A 20,748-nucleotide genomic window follows, 5' to 3' on the forward strand; every position below is an offset into this window, starting at 1 on the left:
TGTTTTATGCCAGGTTAAGAACCTTACCCACAAACTGAGGACATTACAGATGGAGAGACTTTCAATTGGAGCCATGTGTCAGAGCTGAGCTTCCAAGCAATTCTAGAGTTAATTCAAACAGCCAGTCAACACCAAGCATGGCAGGTTATGCACTTAAGTGAGCAGCTTTACAACACCACAAATGAGTGTTGACAGGCTGACTCATCTCTGTTAAGAAGGAAGAACATGCTGATTTATCTCTTTCAAAGCCCTCTGGGTCAACCTCTTGTAAACCCTACCTTGAGGTGCTTTACCATGAAACAACAGATAAATAAGGACAAAAGGGTAACTTAAACTTTTCTTTTTCATGTTGGCATTCTTAGAGTTCAATACTTCAAATGACATAGTACATACAGTGTTTCACCAGTTGCTAGATATAGTAAGTAGTCATCAATGGTAGCTGTTTTCATGATTATTTCCACAACTTTTCTGTATACAAAGCGTATGTTTTATCACCAAATAAAAGGTGAGAGACTTGTATAGCCAAATTCTTAAAGATTTTCTTGGAAGATGCCAGGCAAGATCTCCCTGTGTTAATCATGTTTTTTTATTTTTTATATTTTATGATGTTTGACATCTTGGGGACCACATGAACATGGGGAGAGACTGCCCTTCCAGAGCTGGGGTAGCAAACAACTTGCCTGTGAGCACACCTTTCACACACCAACCAACTAATCCAAAATCCATATTCCCATCCACCTCCTTTATCAAAACCTCACACACCAAGCCCATATTTCTCCTGCCCCAAATCACCCCAGGGCCAAGTACTAGGCAACTGGAGACCACTCTTATAGCCCAGAGCCCGCCTTTGCTCAAACTTGCCTACCCTGCCTCACCCAGTCCTTCCGCCAGGAACCACAATAGAGTCCCTGGGCCACACTTTTCTGGTCGCCCTTTCTGCTTCCTGCCTTGCCCGGTGCTTCCCCTGGTGGCCCTGCATGGAACTGCATGCCCCCTCCTCTTGGGCCTTGTAAGTAACAAACTCTTTCCAAGTCCATTGTCTCCATGTCTGTCCTCTCAGGAAACCTGATTAAAACAAATCCCAGGTACATATGAAGACATTCCTATAACCATAAACAATAGGGTTGAGGAATAATATGCAAAGAAAAAAAATACTCTCAAAATTGAAATGGAAGTAAAAATGTGGGAAGAGGAAGACCTTTGAATACAGTATGTTGAGATCATTTATTATTTGTTGTCTTTCTCTAGTTGTGTTTGGGAAAGGAGTTACCCAAATCCAAGCATACACTTGGAACTATGGAATTTATAAAGGAATAAATATCCACTTGCTTTAGGGTAGGGTACAGAGTTTAACAAAATTATGGACAGTATTAATATTAGCAGAAATAATCTCCAATATAATCTTTAGCAATGTAGCCATTAATTAAGTCTCATCGAAACATGTTCAAGCTTGGACTAGTTTTTTTTTTTTGTTTTTTTTTTTGTTTGTTTTTTTGCATTTTCTTCTTTTATTTTCAAGAATCTTTTAAGTGATTTCTCTTGGTTTCATTGCCAAGTTTTATTATTTTATTTGATTTTTTAAGTTTATTTATTTATTTTGAGAGACACAGAGAGAACACCGGCAGGGAAGGAGCAGAGAGAGAGATTATTCCCAAGCAGGCTCTGCCTTGTCAGTGCAGGGCCCATGCAGGCCTCAGTCTCCCAAACCGTCCGATCATGACCTGAGCTGAAATCAAGAGTTGGAGGCTTAACTGACTGAGCCACCCAGGTGCCCCATTCACTGCCAAATTTTAAAACACCAAGCCCTTGGGTTAGATATAACATGCCCATATATAAAATTAATCATCAAAAGAAATGCTTACGGGTGCCTGGGTGGCTGAGGCAGTTCAGCATCAGACTCTTGGTTTTGGCCCCGGTCATGATCTCACAGTTTTGTGAGTTTGAGCCCCATATATGGCTCTGCACTAGCAGCATGGAGCCTGCTTGGGATTCTCTCTCCCTCTCCCTCTGCCCCTCTCCTGTTCACACTATCTCAAAATAAATAAATGAACTTAACGTTAGGAAAAAAGAAATGCCTAGTTAGAATGGCTTTTTGGAGTAAAGGACAAAGAGAGCGGCTGTGGGGAGGAAATGGGGAGACCTATAAGGAATTGCAGCGCCCGGGTGCAAGGGAGCAGCACCCACAGGGCCGTTATGGAGACGGAAAGCACAGCTACTCGAGTGTATTCTGCGTAGACACTCTGTGCACCGGAAGGAGGGAGAAACAATTTACAGACCAAGGAAGACCTGGACAAAATTATCCATTTTTGGAGGAATCATTTGTGCTGCAGCCATGAACACTTTCTGGAGAGCTATTTGAGGAGGCAGATGTTTAGATAATATATTGCTGCTTTGCATTTCTATAACACCTTCCATCTAAGAGCTGCAGAGTGTAACACAAACATTAACTAATAAATTAAGCCTTGTGGCACCTCTGCATGATTGATAGGCATAATAGCCATTTTTATAGTGTGGGAAAGGCAGCACCCTGCTCAAAGGTGCTCAAGTCATTTACCCAAGGTCATGAAGGGGGAAAAAATGACAAACTGTTTCAAATTGGAGCACCAATTCTCCCCACACTCACATAATGTGTTTTTTCTCACTTGGCAGGTCAGCAACTTCAAGAGCATGTGTTTGTTTCCATGGGACACTTAGCGGTAGAGGGGGATGCAACGTAGAGCCTGGTTTCCACTGCTCTGCTTCAGGAGATAGCTCTTTAATTTAACTGGGAGATGGTTTGAAAATATTAAGTCTTGGATCAAAGCCTTACTCCTTTCTCTCTGGTTTACCCAGGAATTAATTTGTTTGCTAATGCTGGTCTCTTTCCTGGGATGACAGTGGCCTTTCGCTCTAGAGTTGTGTGTTCATGTTGCTTAATCCGATTATGCAAAGGACTTAAAATATTACAAGAATATCAAACAACCCCAACACATCTGTGGAGGCATTAATGTAATTATTTTTATTGCTGTTTTAATTTCTGAAAAGCCCATAAAACTGTCATTGAAAGTAGAGTGTGATATGTCAACAAAAGACAGGGCCAACCCTTAACAGAATCTAGTGGGCTTGTCAGTGAAATCTTTTTTTACTTTGGTCAAACGTTACTATGTATCTTCCTAAAGGCTACTCACTCCACATCACAGGTTCCGCTTAGTAACAACTTGCTCCATAGTGGTATTGTCTTTTTCCTCTTTCTCTCCATAACCCACACAGTTTTTCCAGTAGAATAATCAGGCGGAGGGAAAACAAAGTAAGGAAGTCAAATATAAATCCTTGGTACTCACGAACTCTTGGAAAAAAGATGGCCACCACTGTTACACAAAGCTGTGGGGATTTCTACCTCAGTGAGCATTTTCAAACTTCTCAGGAAGTAACGGGTTCACCTGGAAGTCACTCACGTCCTTAATTGTCATTTGTTTTCCTCTTTCCTATAGCTAGAAATATAAGCTTTTTTTTTTTTTTTTTTCAGATGAAGCAAGGTGTGATTTGCTTGTCCCTGGTTAACAGCTTCCTTTCTTCTCCAGACCCTGTCCTGTGGCAGCATTAGCACTCACGTCAGATAAGACTATTACTCATCATGTTAACAAATTACATTTAGGCAGCACTTTGCATCACTCCCCATGTCCCCACCCGTTTTCTCCCCATTTGTCACAACACCTCAAATACAGGTACTGACTAGGGGATGGTGAGGTGACAGAGCCAGGAGGGACCTGATCACCTGGCTCCCACTGTGTGCTGAGGGCACTAGAAACCACATGGGCATGGAGGCAGGTGTGCTGGATGCCCATCCCAGCCCTGGGAACTGGTCATCCTGAAGAAATCCTGTCACACATTTGCCCTGGTCATGTCAATGAGGAATGGGTGCTTATCCAAATGTGTGTTTGGGAGAGGAAGCAGTGAATACCCATAGTTTAGGAGGAGAAAAAAAAACACCCTACATGGTTCTGATACAGCCTTCTGGGAGGCTGGTTGAAACCATCCTGACAGACTACATAGATTTTTTTAAAGCATAGTTTGTCCTAGAGTTAAGGTGTAGACAAACTTCAATGTACAGTCCATTTCTGACCCATGTGGACAAATTGCCAGGGTCAAAGAACAGGAGGCGAAGAAGGGCAAGTGCGTGGAAATAGCACGTGGGTCAACCAGCAGGCCGAGCCACTGTGCCACGGCTGGTGCATTTTCATACTTAGTGTTGCCACAGTTTCCTTAGAACTCTCTTTTGTAGCAAGGCTGATAAAGGAAGAACTACCTATATGCTGGAAGAGAAAGCATTCCAGAGCCCTGGGAGAGGGAATAAGATCATTTCTCAGCACTGGACTCTGTGGTTTGGCCTTTGGAGCCTGGCCCTGCTCAGTTTGAGGCTCATTTGCCTGACTCCAAGAATAGAGCTAGGGTTGGCTGAAGTCATGTGGCTACTGTGCACATCCTGGTCATTAAGGATTTTAGGGAAAATACAGCCTCTTCTTTGGAAGTTTGTACTGAAACCTTTGAAGCAGCCAAACAAGCAAACCAACAAACAAAAACAAAAAAAAACATTGGGGCGCCTGGGTGGCTCAGTCAGTTAAGCGTCCGACTTCAGCTCAGGTCACGATCTCGCGGTCCGTGAGTTCGAGCCCCGCGTCAGGCTCTGGGCTGATGGCTCAGAGCCTGGAGCCTGTTTCTGATTCTGTGTCTCCCTCTCTCTCTGCCCCTCCCCCGTTCATGCTCTGTCTCTCTCTGTCTCAAAAATAAATAAAACGTTAAAAAAAAATTAAAACAAAAACAAAAACAAAAACAAAAAAGCCAGAGCACATGAAGTCAGTCCTTCTGATTTTCCCAGGGAATTTGTGTATTGTGATGGGAAAGAAAACTATTTCTTAACCATTTGAGCCTCTGTTTGACTGAAGACTAGCAGGGTTGAGTGGTTTTGTGACAACAGAGGAAGATTTGTGGCTACAAATTCAGCTAAAATTCTCACTTGAAATCATCAACACGATAAAAAGGTAACCTACTCAGTGGGAGAAAATATTTGCAAGTCATGTATCTGATAAAGGGTTACTATCCAAAATATATAAATAACGCATGCAAATGAATGGCAACAAAACAAAAGAAAAACCCACACAATCTGATTAAAAAACAGGCAGAGGAACTGAATAGACATTTTTCTAAAGAAGACATGTGAGGGGCGCCTGGGTGGCTCAGTTGGTAAGTGTCTGACTTCAGCCCAGGTCATGGTCTCACGGTTTGTGCGTTCGAGCCCCGCATCAGGCTCTGTGCTGACAGCTCGGAGCCTGGAGCCTGCTTCGGATTCTGTGTCTCCCTCTCTCTCTGATCCTCCCCCACTCACACTCTGTCTCTCTCTCACAAATAAATATTAAAAAAAAAATTAAAGAAGATATGTGAATAGTCAACAGGTACATAAAACGATGCTCAACATCACTTACCAGGGAAATGCAAATCAAAACTACATTTGGATGTTTCCAATAATTTTCTATTACAAGTAACAGTGCTGACACTGCTATGAATATCCTTGCATGTATATGGTATTTATATGCAAGAGTTTCTCTAAAATATACCTAGGAAACTGCTGGAGTATATTCAAGTTTACAATATAAGGCTAAAGATCATTTCGAAAATGGCTGTACCAATTTATACCTTCCTCAGCAAGGTATAATTTCCCATTGATCCATATCCACTCCAACAGTTGATATTGGTAGATCTGCCTTTTAAATTTTGCCAATTTAGTGAATATGTAATGTCATACCTTTGTGGTTTTAACTCACATTTTCTTGATCATCAATAAAATTGAGTACATTGTTATACATTTCCTGGCCATTTGGATTTCCTTTGTAAGTGTCTATCCAAGCCTTTTGTTCATTTTGCATCAGTTTGTCCTTTTATTATTGATTTGTAGGTATTAATTATTGATAAAATCTTACTGATTTGCAGGTAGTAATTCTGTGTCAGTTACATATGTTGTAAATTACATCTCCTGATTTGTGATTTGTCTTTTCATCCTCTTTGTGGTGACTTTTGTTGAATCAAAGTTCTTCCCCTTAATGTAATTGAATTTATTGGTCTTTTCTTTCATGGTTAATGCTTTTTATGTTTTAAGAAATCATACTCACCTCTGAAGCAAAAGAGATAATAAATCATGCCTTTGATCTATTAACTATTTGTCCTTAAAAATTATATAATTTAATTTCCTTGAAAGTATTCTACAATTTTAACTAGTATTTGGGATTCATAGGATGACCTGTACCACAATCACCTAAGTAATTTTAAAACCCTAACTCACAGGTGGATGAGTGATGGGTTAAATAGGTGATGCGGTTTAAGGAGTGCACCTGCTGTGATGAGCACCAGGTGATGTATGGAATCATTTAAACGCTATATTGTATACCTGAAACTAATATTACTGTATGTCAACTTGAATTTAAATAAAAACATTTAAAAGTTTAAAAAAAGCAAACCTACAATGAGATATCACCTTACACCTGTTAGAAGAGCTATTATCAAAAAGACAGGAGCTAAGTGTTGACGAAGATGTGGAAAGAAGGGATCCTTTGTACACTGTTGGTGGGAATGTACATTGGTTCAGCAACTAGGTGAAACAGTACGGAGATTCCTCAGAAAATTAAAACTAGAACTACCATATGATCCAGCAAGCCTATTTCTGGGTATATATCCAAAAGAATTGAAACCAAGACCTCAAAAAAATATCTGCATTCTACATTCATTCCAGCATTATTCACAACAGCCAAGATATGACAACAAAAAGTGTCCGCCAACAGGTGAAGGGGTAAAGATATGCTATTTTTCACAGAGTAATACTCATATTATTTGTATTTTTATTATCTATTATATGAGGCAATGTTATTCAGCCGTGAGAAAGAAGCAAATCCTGCCATTGTAAACATAGATGGGCTTTACGCTAAGTGAAGGCTCATTATACTAAGTGAAGTAAGCCAGACAGAGATAGATAAATACTGCATGGTATCATTTATATGTGAAATCTAAAAAAAAAAAAATCCAAACTCATAGAAAACTAGTTGTCAGGTGCTGGGGGATGATGGAGGAAATAGGGAGAGGTTGGCAAAAGGGTATAAGCACTCAGCTACAAAATGACTAAGGTTAAGGCTCTAATGTAAAGCATGATAACTATAGTTAATAATGTATTGTGCCATTGAAATTTGCTAAGAGAGTTAAACTTAAATGTTTTCACACCCAAAGATAAATATGTGAGGCGGGGGATGCATTAATTAACTCAATGGGGAGAATCCTTTCACAGGGAATACATCTGTACCATTATGTACACTTTAAATATTTTATAATTTTATATGTCAGTTATACCTCAGTAAAGTGGAAATGAGGTAAAATTCAAGAATTTCTCGCTTGGTTAAAAACAAATTAACTTCCATTTTGACTTTTACTTCAACTATTACTTGTCAATATGGAAGAAATGGAATCTTTTCTCTTTGTATTCCCATTCATATGACAAACTTCAGAAGTTAACAAAGTAACTTAAGTGGAAAAGGAATTTACTAGAAGGATTTTATTGCAGAATTCACAGAAGGGCTGGAGAAATCAGGAAAATGGGCAGGAACCAGAGGAGACAAGACCTCAGAGCTGTCCATGTTTCGTGAAGGGTGCAGCCCCTGCAGTGCTCCCTTGTCACTCGCCATGCCTCCACTCACTTCCAGGGCCTGTCTGGCTGGACCTGCATCTTTGGGCCCCTCCCTTAAGAGTTAGAGTCTTGGGCATGAGCATTTTATGGGATGCTTGCCAGTTGGTCTAATTCTCCAACTTTCAGAGAACAGTTGAGGGAACAACTCCACCCTTCAGCTTCCATCTTGAGATCCTTCCAAAGTAGAACAGGTATTCTCACATTAGGCCCAACGCCACAAATGTCTACCACAGCTTACCACATTCTTGACTGCTTAGGAAATTCCCACCATGCTTTGCAACTCATTCTTTATTCTCTCTCTGTCTCCATATATAACCATATATATGGAGATATATATAGATATAGATAGATATAGATATAGATAAAGATATAGATATATAGATATAGATATAGACATAGATATGGATATCCAATGTCATTCCATGTCTCTCTCTCCATATATTATGTATATCATATATATATGATATATATCACTCATCATATATATATCACTCTTTTTTAAAAGAAAGCTTGATACATTTTTTATTGTGGTAAAATATATATCACATGAAGTTTAGCATTTTAGCCATTTCTAAGTGTATAATTCCATGCTATTAAGTACATTCACAGTGTTGTGTAATGCTTAAATCAAAAACAAATGGAGACCAGACCTGAAAATTCCCTGAGCAGACTAAACCAGTTTAATCATACAAGTAAAGCTTAATTTAGCTTAATTTGCCGGACAAGTGAAACTCCCTTGACCTGGGTCACTCCTTATTTATGTCTCTGAAAATCATAAGTGAAACATAGATCATTCCTCAGTATTGATACGAGGTAGCCACTAACTAAGTAGGTCCCTTTCGTTGAAGACAATTCCAATATAGTAGCCAATCACCATGAAGAATAAACAGTCATTGCCTCCACTCTATGAAAGCTGCTTTATAAAAATATACCTCTGAGCCTCATTCCATGTTTTGGTTTGAGTGCTCCCAGTTTGCAAACTGTTTTTTGTTTGTTTGTTCGTTTGTTTGTTTGTTTGTTGTGTGCACAATAAATTTTTACTAATTACTACTTCAGTGATTCATTGGCTTTCCTTTGTTTTTCTCTTTGAACTTCTGACAGTAACCACCATCACTCTCTCTATCAAGCTAATGTCAATCACAGTTATTACTCTGGTGAATGTGATCAGAGGGGACTAGAGGTAGTGTTATGGGCCAGGATGGAAAGGGATCTATTACTAGAAGGGATGCCTGGCTTCCCCTTCTCCTGCCACAAGGCAGCAGCTGACAAATAACAGTTATACAGTGGCACAGCTTTCATGACCACGGTAGCTTAGTAGCTCATGGCGGCTGGTTTGTGCTGAAAAGTAGACTTTGGTTGACATGTAGCCAGTTCACCTCACACTGAGGTCCCTTCCCGGCTCCCATTAGCTGCTTCATAAATAACTCCCCAATGCAAAGTTGGGAAGTTGAATAAATTCCTCTTGTGAGTCAACTCCTAATAAATGAAATCGTCTCCAGTGTAATCCCAATAAAAACAGGAATTGTCTTGATAATTAAGAAGCTCTTTATTTGCCAACGTGTTATCTGTAAAGGCATTCTAGACACACTTAACATTGCCTAAGAAGAGAACCCTTCTTTGGTGCCCACTCCTGTGACAATTCTAATGAAACTGACTTCGCCTCAGAGCCCTGTCCCCTCTAGCATTTGCTTCCAGTGCAAGAGGAAGAGCGCTGTTGACAATAGCCACACAATTGATCCCATGGTTGATAGCATTTTGGAATCTTTTTTTTTTTTGGTTTATTTATTTATTTTTGAGAAAGAGAGAGAGAGCATGAGCAGTGGAGGGGCAGAGCCCAACACGGGGCTGGAACTCACAAACCACGAAACCATGACCTGAGCCAAAATCAAGAGTCGCACACACAACCACCTGAGCCACTCAGGTGCCCCACCTTCTGGAATTCTAAAAGCTAAATAATTTCAATCCCTGCCTGTAATAATGTCCTCAAAATTATTATGGTTCTTGTTAACATTTTCTGACCACATTGGGCAAGATACCCACTCAGTAGATGGATTTTATAATCCATCAGTTTTCGTATAGGTATTTCAAACAGAGAAATTGGGACTCTCAGAGAATCCCGATTCAATACGGCTTGAATAAGGTAAGGGAGAAAGCAAAGAACTACACCAAAAGCCTAAAAAGTTTTCATCAGTTGTGCCCAGCTTCATGAAAGGGGGGAAATGAGACCTGATGGTCAGCCATCTGACCATCCTGTGCTCAGCTCCATTCTGCGCTCAGCAGCTGTGGAAGGGTTCAGTACTCAGTGTCTGATGATTTCCAGTCCTCAACATACAGAGCTACTGGGAAGGGAAAGCATGCCTGCAGGTTGTGAGTTTGGTTCCAGTTGCTTCTGTGTTGTCCCAGGTTGGTAAATGGCTTGGAACAGTAAGCTGAGGGTGGGTTCAAATCTAAGGGTTGGACAGAATCCTTCCCCTGGGGGAAGCACCTGCTTCCTGCCATTCGGAAGCAATGATGCCACTTTCTCCTTCGAGCTCATCGTTTTACAACAGCCTCATCTCCCTGCATTCTCCTCCCATTTCCTATTCTGCTGAGAATCAACGTTGAACGGAATTGGCAATTTTAGGGAGCTTTGAAATGAAATCGTTCATGCCTTCTTACTGTTTTTCCTCCACATGGGGAAAGCTGGCAAACAAAATTACAGAGGGCTTATGTCACAGATTAACTCAATTTCTGAAGCTAGTATCTCCTCAAATATCTCCTCAAATTGTTTGTCTTCCCCTTTCTAGGCTCTTGACCAGGAAGGTACAGAATTACAACACGATGAGTTACCATGGCAACCCCTATACATTCTCTGTCAAAGGGTCCGGACCCACAGAGCCTAATTTGATTGTAGAGATTTTAATTAATGATTTCTGTGTTTTATGTAAGAACACATTTTTTAATTCATGAAGTGTAAGAAAGAAAAAGGTAGACAAATTAGTTTTGATTAAGAGATAGTTCCCTTATTTAGATACGCTGCTTCAATTTATGTTGTCCCGACAAATGGGTCTTATTTCAATCCAAATCTTTACCACTAGACGACTGGCCTTCGCTTCTGTTTCAGGCTGCAATACTGATGGGAATTTCATTATTAGGAAAATCTAGGAAACTTGGCCTTGCCACACTGGTATTTGCTTGCTTGTTGTCTAAGGATGCTATCAATGGTTGGTAAATAATGAACTCTACCAAGGAAGAAGAGTATTTGAATTTTAATATGCCTTTTGAGGGAAACTTTAAGGATAGTGCTTAAACCTCTTTTAGCCTGTGTGCTCTTAATTAGCAAACATTTGCCTGTCAAAGGAGTTACTGCATGGGAAGCACTTAGAAAGGTGCCAGGCACTTTGCAAGCATTATATTGTTTGCGTTTTTATGATGATTCCAGTAAACCGAGCTTGAGCCTCTCCTCTCCTCACCATGTTGGGCTTATGAATTCTGTTCACAGGTTTCTCACTCTTGACTTTCTCTACTGTGAGCTCTTTTTATTATTATTATTATTATTATTATTATTATTATTATTATTATTTACAATCAAGTTAATTAACATAGAGTGTAGGCTTGGTTTCAGGAATAGAACCCAGTGATTTATCTCTTACATATGACACCCAGTGCTCATCCCAAAAAGTGCCCTCCTTAATGCCCATCACCCATATAGCCCATCCTCCCATCCACCTCCCCTTCAGCAACCCTCAGTTTGTTGTCTGTATTTAAGAGTCCCTTAAGGTTTGCCTCCCTCTCTGTTTTTATCTTATTTTTCCTTCCCTTCCCCTATGTTGATCTGCTGTGTTTCTTAAATCCCACATATGAGTGAAATCATATGGTATTTGTCTTTGACTGATTTATTTCACTTAGCATGATGCACTCTAGCTCCACCCATATCCTTGCAAATGGCAAGATTTCATTCTTTTTATGGTTGAGTGACATTCCATTGTGTGTGTGTGTGTGTGTGTGTGTGTGTGTGTGTGTATACCACATCTTCTTTATCCATTCATCAGTCGATGGACATGTGAGTTCTTGATTCAAGTGTTCCACATGCCCTCTGACCTTTAAGCTTGGATGTTTTTAAAAAGTTTTTTGTTTCAAAAAAATTTAGAAGGAAGAATTTCATAGCCTCTTGAGCTACAATCTTCTTTGGAGGTTAATGTGAACATAACTTGGGTTGTAAAATCACTATTAGAGGAATCTTCACTAAGTTAATGAAGCAACAGAGAAGTTGCATCACATTGTCTTTAGCTTCTGAAGTTTCTTTTTCCCTAGTGCCCCCCGAGAGCTACTGGCATCTGTCCCAGTGCCTCTACCCAAAAACGGCTTGGAGAATGAAGATGCCTTGGTGGAAGAAGCTCTTTACTGAAAGGGCAGACAGTTCCGAGAAGGGCATCAGAGTCTGGGAGAAGTGAAGGTTGAAACAACCAAAAACAGCAACTCAGCTCTCCTCTTGTGGCACAAATGGGAAGAACCACCTAAACACAGATGCTCATGATTCATATTTTCCTGGGACAGATTCTCCCATTCCTCTCTGCTCTCAGGCTCCAGACACCTCCTCCCTCCCTGACACCCCCTGGATGACCTAGTCCTTTTCCCCAGGAAGCTCTAACTCTCCTCCAAAAAGGAGTAGGATCCTCAACTCCTTCCTATGACTCACAACTTGAGTAACGCCTTGGTGTTTCAACCAGTATTTGTTGGTATTTTCCTCTTCTTGGGTGTGGTAAACTCTGGGGTAAGATACAGACAGGTGCAAGACATTTATGAACTGAAGCACTCCAATCCCAGACAAGTCTCACCACCCAAGGGAGCTACAGCTAAGGGTAAACAGGGAAACATCTTTTTCCTTAGAGTCAGTAGCCTAATTTCATGTCAGAGAAAGAATGTCTCTTCCAAAGCTATGACTTTGGTCTTTCTCTTCTCATACGATTGACCCTGTCTCTTGACCCTTTTTTGCCCCAAGCTCTGATACCTCTGTAGAGAAACCATTTAGCTGTCTATGGTAGTTCTCCTTTTCATTTCTGGGTGGGGCAGAACTTGGTCTAATATACCACATTAGACTGTTGTATCCCCTAGCAGTGGTCATGGTGGAGGGGGGAAGTGGAATGAAGGGGAAGTGGCACGAAGGTGATTTTGGATTCATCCCATCACCAGGGCTAGAACAAAAAATAACTCTTTTGGCCTTGAGTGCTGGGGGGTGGGGGCAGGTATTGTGGGTAATGGCTCACTCTGTAGATAGAGAATATACCCACAACACAGCAGGTGCTTGATGACTCTTTCCTCTTAAAGTTTAACTTCTTGTCATCTCATTGCTCCTTTGTACCTCCAGAAAAGAGTAGTTGGAAAACAAAAGGAGGATAATATGGTTTTCACTGGCTTAAAAACAACAGGATGTTAATTTTATCAAAGACTTTTGAAGCACATTGATGATTTAATCATGGAAGTGAACATAATGCATTTAGAATTTTTCCTATTCTTATGTTCATCTTCATCTTTGACTTGTATCAATGGACAGAATGATTTTTACCATTAGGGAACATAAGACCATAGAGAAAGCAACAAAGCATCATGTGCTTATAGGTGAAGATTGGATACATGAAGAAATAAAATATATTCAGTCTGTATGATCTATGTCTCGGCAGTTACTAGAAAGTGTTTATTCAGTGTGTCTCTGATTTTGGCCCTTGGAAAGGTACCAAATAGAAATTTACCCCAAACTCTGCTATTCTAGGATCTGGCAAGCAAAGCTTACAAATACAAGCAAAGCTGACTGTATTGGTGGCTGTGGAGCGTCCTGTGTGGAGCACTGCTACACATAAGTCATGTGGATGATTAAAGCAAGACAACTGCAAAGGAAACTCAGAATGCCACCCAGCTCCGCATCTCTGTTCAGCTCCATCCGTTCTTATTGATGCATGGCTTCCATAGGGCCCAGTCCAGCCTGGTTCACAGATCCTTACCCCCAATCTCAGTCCATTCCATGTGGGGGAAGACAATCCCTTGACAGCCCCAGCCCAAGCCTGAGTGTGATGGAGAATTAGCCAGGTGGGAACCTGTGACTCAGCCTGCCAGATCTTCCTCTCCAACATCTACTCCACATGGGAACTGACTGGGGCCAAAGACTAGGCATCAGCATCCTATCTCTATAACAACTTAGAGCCAAGTAGGAAAAGGGCTGGTAGCCCAATTGAGAGATGGTGTGGCAGATGGAGCCATTTTGTTCCTTAATTAACATAACAGCTGCAAGCAATCTCTCCACTCTCCCCATAATCCTACCAACAACACTGGTGGGTTCCACGTGTGTTTGTTGGCTATGTGTGCTGTGTGTTTCAAATAATTGATAACATATGATTTTGTCTCTAGACACAGAGCATGCTTTATTCTGCATATTCATTTTAAAATAATTTTTAAAACTTTGTATATGTCAGATGTTTTGCAGATGCAGAGTCATCGTCTAGCATTGAACTACATCCAAGAATTTTTATTTGCCTTTATCATAGCATGATAAGAAAGATTCATGGAAAGTGTGGGGTTTGGTGGCTTAGAGTTCTCCGGTTGCTCCTAATTTGTTTACTTTTAGAAGGCAAGCTGTAAATATTAGTGGTAATTGTGTGCTGAGTGGAACCACATTCCTACCTCTACCTTGGAAAGATTATACTAATCCAGAGGCCAGAAATCTGCTGAACTTTAACCAATTCTTGAAGTTTTGAAGGTAAGTTCTTCCGAGTAGTTGTGGTTTGAATGGTATATTCCCTCTGAAATTTGATTCTACTTGAAAACATAAAAGTATTTCTGTGTAACATTGTTATATCATACATAATATATAGAACGCAGATAACTGTATAAGACAGATCATCAAATTGTACCCAGCATGTAATAGGCATTGAGTAAGTACTTGATAAATAAATAAACTAAAGGAAAGATGCCATACGTAACAGGGTCCTCGCTGATCCTGTGGCTAAGGAGTACAGGGGTCTGTGAAGATAACACCAGATGTGGCCAAATGTGGCCTGCAGAAGCAGATTACCAACATGGACAGCACTACAGTATGGTGAAGACAGTGAAAATACATGTTTGCTTGCTTGAGAAATCCCTATAAATCAAGTTAAATTAGCTACGTAAGTATTTCTCATATGACTTTTATGTTTTCCTCTATAAACTCTAAGTGGGCTGGGACTCAAGGCATTCTCCTGACTGCTGGGTACAGCCAGAGAGGTTGGCTGGCTGTGGTGGAATCTGGTCCAAGGAACCTCTGCAGCATCCTCCTCCAGCCCAATGTCAGAAAAGTGGAAACAAGCACACTTAGTTCGGGGCCCAGAAGGTGTTCCTCTTGCAGCTCAGAGGCCGCTGAAGAAGGTGCCAAAAGGGTGAAAGAGGGGTTTGCAATTGCGGATAGTGGTCTCTAAACATCGAAAGACGAGGAGCGTGGGTAGGAGCCTGTGGGTTGATGGTCCTCAGAAGAAATCTCCCCAGCAAGGAACCATGTAAGACAATTAAAGGACTGTTAATAATAATAACCAACATCCACGGAACACTTGTCAATGCCAAACACTACACGGCCTCATAATCTCGTAGCAAAGCGTGAAGGAGATACTGCTAATACCTTCACTATGCATTCATCTGGCACAGAATGATAAAGTCCCTTGCCCACGATATACCATTAGTGAGGTTTCAAACCCAGGTGGTTAGACTCTAAAATGGAGCTATTAATACTCCAGTGAAGTGCCTTTTCATGAATAAGATGATAAGGAAGTAGCTCGTAAGGTCTTACTGTGACATCATGGTCACAGATCTCTTCACCACCTCAGGCATTTCTGAGTCATGTGCTAGCACAGGGTCCACCTGCAAATGACTGCACCACCTTGAGAAAATCACAGATACTCTCAAATGTAGGGCAGTCGCTCCATGGTCCCCACTCTCCCTGTCCCTCCCCACCCCCTTGAGTGTGTCTACCTCAGGTCTTTACATTACACCACGGTACCCCTTCCTTCCAGGACAGCCTTTTCCTGCTCTTCACCTGTCTACCAGATTCACCCTCCTTTGAGATCCATGTTTTCCCTGGTCAGTCCAATGCCAGCCATGACTCCTGGTGTTTCAATGCCTGGTTTTTCAAAGCATCTGTCTACTCAGTCAACAGATATTTACTGGTACGCTTTCAGCATCAAGTTACAGAAAAGCCATCTTAAATGGGATTTAGTCACAGCAAAATGGTTGGTTCATATTTCTAGAAGTTCACAGTGGGGGCCAACGTTTGGGTTGCTCAGTCTAAAGCTCTAGCTCTGTTTTTCTGTGATTCTATTGACTTTGCCCTGCTCTGTATCTTGGCTTCATCCTTACTCTGACAGAAAGATGGAAACAGAATTAATTCTGGAAGCAGAAGACTGAATTCTTCCAGAAGTCTCTAGGAAGCTTCTCATTGGTCTTATTTGAGTGGCATACCTGGTCTCCAGACCAGGCCACCAACAAGCAAGAATTACCCCATGGAATGATTCTGTGGATTTACCACAGAAGTGTGAATAAGGCGGCATATCATGTTATATTTCCTCCACTCAAGTGCATGCTCCACTGTCTCATCAGATTTACAAATTAACAAGTTCAAAATTAAATTATTAAATATGCCATCTAAGCCACAAACTACCCTTAAATTTCAGGATGGTGATAGCAGAGCATTAAGCCAAGCACAGAGCCCTTCTGAGCATGAGGCCCTCTGTACCTGTACAGGTCACACATCCATGAAACTGGTCCTGGGTATGTAATTACCTAAACAAAATCAGGGTCTAGTTAGAAAGGGGGGCATCTGGGGGCGCCTGGGTGGCTAGGTCAGTTAAGTGTCCGACTTCAGCTCAGGTCGTGATCTCGCGGTCTGTGGGCTCGAGCCCCGCGTCGGGCTTTGTGCTGACAGTTCAGAGCCTGGAGCCTGTTTCAGATTCTGAGACTCCCTCTCTCTGACCCTCCCCCGTTCATGCTCTGTCTCTCTCTGTCTCAAAAATAAATAAAGGTTAAAATAATTAAAAAAAAGAAAGGAGGGCATCTGGATCAAATTCCCAATAAACACTGGCCCGCTTGGTATTATCTTCATTTGGGAGATGAGGACTCAGACACTCTAAGATGGCATCTGTCTAGTTGTCGTAAAGCTGATATTCAAACCCAGATCAACCTAGAAAAGCAAATGCTACCCCCATTCTCAGTTGATAACCTATAACTGGGGATTGCTTTCTGCCTCCTGAGACTTGTGTCCCAGTGGATTGTCACTGACTAGAAATCTGTGCTCCTGGGCCTTCCATGGAAAGTACCTGAAATTCTGCATAAATGTAGACACTTCATAACGGTTTCTAGGGAGAACCATTTAGAGTGGGCTTATTTATTTAATTTGTTATCACTGCTCCTCTTGCTAGGAGGTGTGCATAAAAGTGAGATAGATTCAAATACGACATGAAGGGAAGCCAGTAAAAGCTCCGTTAGAGGGGAATCAGATACCAACTCTTTAAATGGCTTAGTCTCATGCTCACTTTTCAAATGGCTGGGCCTGAAATCTGTAGGTTCTGCGTTTCCTTCTCTGTGCTCACAAGTTTCATGGGGCACGGCCGTAGGGATGTATTTCTGAGAATGACACTCAGGTACTGGGAAGAAAATGATGAATGAGCAGACATTATTTGGGAATGTGGTTTTCAGACAGGGGCTGCAAGAGAATATATTTTCGGGTGCTTCTGTTGGTATTTAAGTTGGAGACTGTATATACAGTAAATCAGGAAGGCCAATAATACAGTACATAGGGGCATGTATTATGTATGGTTCTGACGGCATCCAGCGGCCGCCTCGGAGGGAGGGGTGTGGATTTATGGCTCCACACTTGCAGGTGGTGGCTGCTAATACGTGGCATGGCTCTCTGCGCCTGGGAGTATTTGTTTTGTGGTTCATCCTAAGGTGAAGGAAAAGTGTAAGCAAGCTATGGACTTTTTGACTCAAGAAACGCAACCTGTAGCAAGAGTGCATAACTTTGCAGGGACAGACAGAGTGCTTAGATACAACACACTTGTTCAGAGATCTTTCCAAAGCTGTTTCTTGGGGCAATAGCACACGGGGGGGGGGGTTATCTGACTCCCCAGTGGTTCACTCGTTATATCCGTGGGGCAGGACTGACTTATCGATAGGCACCGTGCCTGGGGCCCATGACACTTTTAGGGCCACAGAATAATTTCATTTTAATTTCTCTTAAATACGAAGAAAAAATAAATGTAATAGTAATGAATATATCATGATGGATCCAGTATAGATTATACTTGTCTTTACACTCATGAGGCTGTCAAATAACTTTTCATGGCTTTTCTTTTTTTCAATATAGGAAAAAGCCCACAAACATTAAGTTGCCTCAGGCCCATGAAAGTTATCATGTGTCCCTATGCTAGAGGTAACACTAGGCTTAAAATCTAACTTCTTTTTTTTTTAATGTTTATTAATTTATTTTGAGAGAGAGAGACATCAGGGGAGGTGCAGAGAGAAAGAGGGAGAGAGAAAGAATCCCAAGCAGGCTCTGTGCTGCCAGCACAGAGCCGGACGTGGGGCTGGAACTCACGAACCGTGAGCCGATGACCCAAGCCAAAATCAAGAGCTGGACGCTTAACCTACTGAACCATCCAGGTGCCCCCAAATCTAACTTCTTCCCTCTCCCCCGGCAGGCACCAGAGACAGCCTGTGCATCAGCTGTTTTGTGAGGGTGAGCTGTTCATGGCCTGGAACAGTCTCCAAAGAACCTCAGTGCAGGGTTGGGGCCCCTTGGCCGGTGCAGGAAGGCTCCTACAGCCTTGCCTCTCTTTGCATCCCACCTCACCCATGACCGGGCTCATCATAGCCTTCAGATGATTCCAGTTTAGTAGTTTCCCGGGATCGTTGCAACAAAGCACCACAGATGGGGGGCAGGGGTGTGCATGTTGCTCACACACTGAGATTTATTTCTGCACAGTCCTGGTGGTGAGGAGTCCACATTAAGGTGCCAGTAGAGTCGGTTTCTCCTGAGGCCATGATGAAGAATCTGTTCCATCCTTCTCTTCTAGCTCCTGATGGCTTGCAGGCAACCTTTGGTGGTCGTTGACTTGTAGAAGACCGCTCATTAGGGCCATGTCTGCCTTCAACTTCGTCTTCACATGGCATTATCTCTTGGGGCGTGCCTGTGTCCAGATTTCCCCTTCTTATAAGGATGTTAGCCATTGAATTAGGGGCCACTCCAGGATGACCTCTTCTTTTTTTTTTTTTTAATCTAAAACTTTGATTTATTTTATTTTTTTTTATTTTTTTATATGAAATTTATTGACAAATTGGTTTCCATACAACACCCAGTGCTCATCCCAAAAGGTGCCCTCCTCAATACCCATCACCCACCCTCTCCTCCCTCCCACCCCCCATCAACCCTCAGTTTGTTCTCAGTTTTTAACAGTCTCTTATGCTTTGGCTCTCTCCCACTCTAACCTCTTTTTTTTTTTTTCCTTCCCCTCCCCCATGGGTTCCTGTTAAGTTTCTCAGGATCCACATAAGAGTGAAACCATATGGTATCTGTCTTTCTCTGTATGGCTTATTTCACTTAGCATCACACTCTCCAGTTCCATCCACGTTGCTACAAAAGGCCATATTTCATTTTTTCTCATTGCCACGTAATATTCCATTGTGTATATAAACCACAATTTCTTTATCCATTCATCAGTTGATGGACATTTAGGCTCTTTCCATAATTTGGCTATTGTTGAGAGTGCTGCTATGAACATTGGGGTACAAGTGGCCCTATGCATCAGTACTCCTGTATCCCTTGGATAAATTCCTAGCAGTGCTATTGCTGGGTCATAGGGTAGGTCTATTTTTAATTTTCTGAGGAACTCCACACTGCTTTCCAGAGCGGCTGCACCAATTTGCATTCCCACCAACAGTGCAAGAGGGTTCCCGTTTCTCCACATCCTCTCCAGCACCTATAGTCTCCTGATTTGTTCATTTTGGCCACTCTGACTGGCGTGAGGTGATACCTGAGTGTGGTTTTGATTTGTATTTCCCTGATAAGGAGCGACGCTGAACATCTTTTCATGTGCCTGTTGGCCACAGGATGACCTCTTCTTAACTGATTACATCTGCCATGACCGTGTTGCCAAAAAGGCCACGTCCTGGGCTGCTGGAAGTTAGGATTTTGAGGGGACACCACTCAGGCCCAACCAGCAGTTCACACTGACCTGCGATCTCAGTATGGGCCTTGGGTGAGAGCTTCTTGTGCCTGAAACTCCATAAAAGCAGCTAGCTCAGTATGAATTGCCTGCAAATCTCTCATTTTCCCCTTTCCCAGCTTCCACCACGAGGCTGGTGTGTGCACCCTCACTTCCAGGAGTGTAATCAGGGACTCTGGCGCCAGAGTGGGCCGTGGAGATAAGGTTGAGACAGAAGGTCACCAAACATCAGAACAGAGCAGGAGCAGAAAGACAGGACCAGGGCCAGCAGGCTTTATATGATGGTCTCTGTGTCAACTACACATCACTCTTTTTCGTTAATAGGTTGGAGGATCCATTGCAGGCAGGGTCAGGAGCGTAGATGCTGAGTCTGAAATGCGGGGGTGGGGGTGGGGGGTCAGGAAGGCTGGCATCTGGCCTGGAATGTGTGGGAAGCACTGAATAGCTCAGCAAAGCAGCTGTGGGCATTAGCCAGTTTACTTCATCAGCAATGCAAGCCTCCAAGACTCAAGGCATCTTTGCACAAATATCACACTGGGCAGGAGTGGGTGAAGTGGAAAAAGAATAAACTTGGGAGTTATATGAACCTGCATTTAAATCCCAAGTTCAGAGTCCACTTGGCTTTAGGCAAATTGCTCTATCTTTCAGGCTGCAAGTTCCAACATCTGTAAAATGGGAACAACAACAACAACAACATCAACAACCCCTACCCCATAAGGTTGTTAGGAAGACTAGATATTGTTCTATGAAGCGCCTAACAGTCCTGGCTTGTGGTAGGTGATGAAGAGTCACAGTGATGAGACAGTCCAGTACTAACGAAATGTCAGC

At 42.0% G+C, this 20,748-nt stretch overlaps 1 long non-coding RNA gene across 1 annotated transcript in view; it reads left to right on the plus strand.

Moving 5' to 3' along the window:
* Positions 1–14,287: 14,287 nt before the first annotated feature.
* LOC123386098 overlaps positions 14,288–20,748 on the plus strand; it is a 44,060-nt gene continuing 37,599 nt past the window's right edge. Inside the window, exon 1 of the long non-coding RNA XR_006599619.1 lies at positions 14,288–14,432. This is a non-coding gene — a long non-coding RNA (uncharacterized LOC123386098). The remainder of the gene's footprint in view (positions 14,433–20,748) is intronic.

This window comes from Felis catus, chromosome B3 (assembly GCF_018350175.1).
Source record: "Felis catus isolate Fca126 chromosome B3, F.catus_Fca126_mat1.0, whole genome shotgun sequence".
In the NCBI taxonomy this organism is placed as follows: Eukaryota; Metazoa; Chordata; class Mammalia; order Carnivora; family Felidae; genus Felis; species Felis catus.